The sequence below is a fragment of the Molossus molossus genome, unplaced genomic scaffold, assembly GCF_014108415.1.
Source record: "Molossus molossus isolate mMolMol1 unplaced genomic scaffold, mMolMol1.p scaffold_m16_p_2, whole genome shotgun sequence".
Lineage (NCBI taxonomy): Eukaryota > Metazoa > Chordata > Mammalia > Chiroptera > Molossidae > Molossus > Molossus molossus.
This window is the reverse complement of record NW_023425355.1, coordinates 29,940,010-29,946,009: the sequence shown is the minus strand read 5'-3', so window position 1 is coordinate 29,946,009 and position 6,000 is coordinate 29,940,010.

Here is a 6,000-nt window from a genome sequence, read left to right as displayed (position 1 = left end):
AGACTGTTGAACCTCAAAGGGAAGGGGGGAGGGAGGGCAGGATGAGATAAACCAAAGAATTTCTATGCATATATGCATAACCAATGGACACTGACAACTGTGTGGGGAAGGTAGGAGGGGGGCGGGATTGGGGAGGAGCAGGACAATGGGAAAAAATGGGAGAATCATCTGTAGTACATTCAACAATAAAGATGAGTTAAAAAAATATTAGTGGAACAAAGAGTTTAGACAACTGTGTTTTAAGTGTATATTGAATATGATTTTTATTCCCCTCAGCACCCTTATTTCTTATTAAAATATCTTCCATATGTGCTGTCTCATAATGGATTATAAATATAAACAATTTGTGTGGTTTAAAATGCCTCACAGCCAGCCCTGCAGGTGCGGCTCAGTGTATTGAGCATAGTCCCAGGGACTGAGAGGTCCCTTGAGATGCCTGGGTTTCTGGGCTCAATCCCCAGTAGGGGGCGTGCAGGAGGCAGCCGATGGATGTGTCCCTCTTGCATAGATATTTCTCTCTTCCATCCTCTCTCTCTAAAAAAACAGTGAAAACATATTTTAAAAATAAAATAAAATAAAATAAAATGTCTCACAGCCAGAGAAAGTAGGAGGCTCTTCTAACCAATATTCCCGATCCCACGCCTCAGATGGAACCACTGCTATCATTGGATCTGCACTTGGCATATGTTTTTCTCTACATATTGAAGTACACATACATGAGTAGATACACTGGTCTATTCATGAACTAGTTTATTTATTTAATTTTAGGTACAAATTTGGAATCACAGAATAACACTGATCTGGTGCTTATGTTTTTCGCTTAACCAAGTGCATGCTCTTAAAATTATTTTCATTAAGATGTGATTTAGAGAAAATAAAATTGATTCCTTTTAGTATACAGTTTTGTGAGCCTTGAAAAATGCATACAGTGGGTAATCATGCCAACATTTTTTAGATATCATGCCAAAAATTCTTTTGTGCTCCTTTGTAGTCAACCCATTCTCTCCAACAGAACCCTGACAATGCCCGATTTATGTTCTGACCCCCAAATTTTGATAGCTGTAGGTTTTCATTTGGTAATTTTCATTTTAATTTTGTTCTATGCATTTTTAATTTCCCTTGAGACTTCCTCTTGGACCCATGAATCAATTAGATATGTGTTCAGTTTCCAAGTTCTTGGAGATATTCCTGTTACCTTCTATTGTGGCTTTCTATGTTCATTCCACTATTGTCTGATAACACATCCTGTTTGATTTCAATTCTTTTTTATTTATTTATTTATTTATTTTTTTTTTTATTGATTAATTTTTGTTACAAATGATTCCCCTTTTTCCCCCCACTGATTCCCCCCTCCCCCTTCCCTCCCTGCCCCTTCCCCAGATTGTTGTCCATGTCCACTGTTCATGCATACATGCATATAAGTTCTGTGGTTCATCCCTCTCTCACATCCCCACTCCTTAGGGGATTGTCCTCAAACTGTTATGTTCATTATATTCCACAAATCAGTGAGATCATATGAAATTTGTCTTTCTCTGTTTGGCTTGTTTCACTTAGGATGATACTTTCCAGGTCCCTCCATGTAGTCTCAAAGGATAAGAGATCTTTCTTTCTTACCGCTGCGTAGTACTCCATTGTATATATGTACCACAGCTTTTTAATCCATTCATCTACTGATGGGCACTTGGGCTGTTTCCAGATCTTAGCGATTGTAAATAGTGCTGCTACAAAGATGGGGGTACATATATTCTTTCTGATTGGTGTTTTATGCTTCGTAGGGTATATTCCTAGAAGTGGGATCACTGGGTCAAATGGGAGATCAATTTTTAATTTTTTGAGGTGACACCATATTGTTTTCCATAGTGGCTGCACCAGTCTGCATTCCCACCAACAGTGTACTGTTATATGACCCACTTTTTCTTCGTGTATTTTGAAACTCTGTTCTTAGCTATAATACACATTTAAAATTGTTATATCTTCTTGAATTGGCTGACCGTCTTTATCTCTGGCAATCGTGTTTGATTCTAAGTCTACCTTGTCTGATAATACAAGCATCCCCACATTCACTTGATCAGTATTTGCATGGTATATTTCCATCCATCCTTTTACTTTATAGTTACCCATACCACTATATTTGAAGTAGGTTGCTTGTGGACAACATATAGTTGGGTCCCACTATATGGGGACCCAACTTTGTTTTTGGTTGTTTGTTTGTTTTTGGTTGTTTTTTACATCTATTCTGACCATCTCAGTCATTTAGTTATGTATTTAGACCACTGACAACAAATGCACTTCTTGATATGTTTTGATTCAGATCTACCGCTTTGTTATTTGGTTTTTGTTTGTCTCTTCTGTTTTTCATTTCCCTGTTTCCCCTTTCTTGCTTTCCTTTGGCTTATTTGAGTGTTTTTTTGTACCACGTTTTAATGTTTCTATTGTGATTTTGAATATCTCTTTGTATAACATTTTTGTGGTTGTTCTATGGATTACAAGCTATCTGCTTAACCTTCCACAGTCTCTTTAGAATCAATACTTTCCCACTTCAGTGGACATGTAGAAACCTCACCTTAATAGGTCTCCTTACCCTACCCCCGTATGCTATATTTGCCTTATGTATTAATATCTTCATTAAAATCTACATGATATCTACTACACCTATAGTATTGAATGCTCCTTCAGTCAGTGTTATATTTTGCTGTGATTTTCCAGTGTTTGCCATGCTTTTAGAAATCTGTTCAGCTGTATCTTCAAATTTACTTCCTCCCTGGATCTCCATGAGTCCCCGGTTGGGGCAGGTGCAGTGGGAATAAAAAACTTGCCATTCACAGTGTTTTAAAATTTGCAGTAATCTACTTTAAAAGTAACATAAGTCATTGTTAGTAATTAAACAATACCTGGGGAGCATCGTGCCAGTGCCCAGAGAGATTAGAGCATTCAGGTCCCTGTAGCTTCAGGACACAATGGGAAAAGCTTTAGATCAGTTTCAGGCCCCACTACTGAGTAGGCATTGAAAGCAGTTTCCCTGATTTTCTTAACCTCGCCTCACATCCTACCCTGGTCTGCATTATAGGATTAAATAGGTTACTTGAATGAACAAGTGTTAAGATTAAGGGAGATACAATTTAGGGTACCAGTTGTGTGCATTAGTTTTGTAAGCATTAATTTCCTACCCTCCATATTACCTTTCTCAGAAGAAGATAATATGTTCTGAATGATGCCTTTCTATCTGCCCTCTTAAAAACCAGTCGATTCATATAATCCCTATACTAAATTCTCTTGACCCCAGAGGGCAGGATTTCATGTCTACCATCATCATCATCATCACCCATCATCTACATAAGCGATCACTGTGTGTATAAAATGTTGGCTAAACCTCTTTCGTTATCACCTACCAAGAACCTTTCCAGATATTTTTTGCCTGATCATTCCCCACCCCGATTCCCCGGTGGAATATGCACTTTTTAATACCACAGACATAGTTGATCTGTTTATATTCTGTGGTGTTAAGAGGTTCAAAGACCATTGTAGTATCTATGAAAACCCTGTCCCCAAGAACCAATTTCAGCCCCTTTGGAATGATGTCACCTCTGGTGAAAATTCGTCGTGTGTTGTGATTAGGGCCAAAGCTGGAATCCCATTCCTGCTCCATCTATACCTGGACCCACACTAGAAAATCTGTCCTGACTGGATGCCCAGCCCCGATGAACCATCCACGGAGCCACCCAAGCACTGATAAGGAGAACACTCAGGTCTCTTCTCTCCAAGAAACCTCTGGACCTCTAACCTCACCCCTGTCAGGAAGAAATCTTCCTTCTTCTCTGTATCCTCAGATGCTCTTTCGTCCCCACTAGGTACATTTTCAAAAATTTAAGTCTTCACAAAGGATGGGAAAACACACACACACAGGTTTCAGACAGCTTCTGCTTCCAGCTCCCTCACAATCCTCCCCTGAGGCAGGGGAAAAGGGCACTGGGCTTGGCTCCCCGCAGCAGGGAGGGTAAACACAGGGAGAGCAGAGATTAACCCCTCAGCAGTAAGGGTCTTGACGCTTTGCTAAAGCTCTTCCACCAGCAACTAAAGGTGCCCAGACGGCCAGGTTCCATCCCTGGCTCTGGCAGTGGCACAGGAAGTAATCATCCTCTTTGCCAACTGTGTGTACTCAGGAGCCCGTGCTTTGGAGTCAAATACATCCATGTGGAGAGCATAGTGATACCTCACCATCAGGGTTGTCATGCGGATCAAATCCATTCTCTAACATGAAGAATCAGGAGCTGGGCCCCTGTAAACAATATGCTCCATAATAATAGCTGTCTTTTCTCCCTGGATCAGGGAACTCATGTGGTCCTGACCGGCCCCCTCAGCCAGGGTTCCTTAACCAGATGCTAATCAGAATCACCTTGAAGATGGTTTTCTGAACACTCATAAGAATTTCCCTTGTTGGTAGAGATAGGATGTCTATATCAAAGGCCATTCAAGTTGTTCTGCTGTTATAATATGGGTCTCAGAAAATAGATACGCCCATTTGCCATCAACAGTGCATGTGAGTGTCCGTTTCCCCTTCATTTCACAAGCATCAAGATTTATTTATTTATTTATTTGTTTATTTACTTATTTACTTATATCCTCACCCGAGGACATTTTCCCATTTTGTGTTCAGATAGAGTGGGAGGGAGGGAGAGAGAGAGAGAGAGAGAGAGAGAGAGAAACATTGATGTGAGACACATTGAGTGGTTGCCACCCACATGACCCCAACCAGGGCCGGGGACAAACTGCAACTGAGGTACGTGCCCTTAGCGGAACTGAACCCGGGTCTCTCTGGACCACAGGCCAATGCTCTAACCGCTGAACCAAACTGGCCAGTACAAGCATTAGGTTTTAACAGCTTTTGTCATTATTGTGGAACCTGATCTCTTTGTTTTTTCCCACACCAGCCCCTTTAGAAAAGGCATCTCAGAAGTCCGCTCCCTACACTTCCATGCACAGGCTCTGCCCCTTGAGTGGCCAGATTAAGGAAGTAAACATACAGAGCAGCCAGTTGAATTTGAATTTCAGAAGAACAAAGTAATATTGCATGCGACATCCACTAAAAGTTATTTGTTGTTTATCTGAAATGAAGAATAATGGGTTATATTTAACCTGGCACCCCTACACATGGAAGGATGTGGAGGAGAACCAAGATCAACAGCCCCAGCAGAGCCCCCAGCAGATTCCAGCACCAGTTGTCATCCATGTGAGTGAGCTCTCTCTGATGTCCGACCTAGTTGAATTTTCATATGACTGCAGCCCCAGGTGACAGACTTCACAAGGAGCAGAAAAACACCCAGTTGAGCCCAGCCAATCCACAGAATTCTGACAGGTAAAAATGCTATTGCTTTTGTGGTTTTTGTTGGACAGAAATGGATAAGTGAAACGTGATTTTGGTGAACTCTCCCTCTTCTTCTGTTGCATGTAATCCTTGGATAAGATAAGGATTTACTGATCCTTGAAGGTTTAATAGGACTTTGTTAAAATTTTGGCTATGGCCTGTGGGTGGGTTTATGTGTGGGAATAGATTTTGAACATTTCTTTGATTCTCTCTGGAAGGGATTCCAAGAGAAATTTGCATGATGTATGCTTTTTCATCTTGTTCTCAGAGTTTAGAAGTTGATTTAAATCACTTTCCAAGAGACAAGCTCCACTGCAATTATGCTTGTTGAGGGAATAAGAGGGTATTGATACAAACTGATCCCTGTGAGACACAGAAAGCCATGTCCTCAGAAGGTAGTTTGGTGGGTATGCAATCAGAACGACAGGTATTTTTTCACTTTGAGAAAGGTTCCTCGAAGGTGTCCAGAAACACTTTCTCCTCCTATGCCATAGGACCTATGGGGATAGCCTTACAAGGAAGCCACGATTCTTCTTCTTTTTTTAAATATTGATTTGAGAGAGAGAAACATCGACTTGTTGTTCCACCTATTTATTCATTCATTGTTGCTTCTGGGGGTCGAACCTGCAACCTTGGCA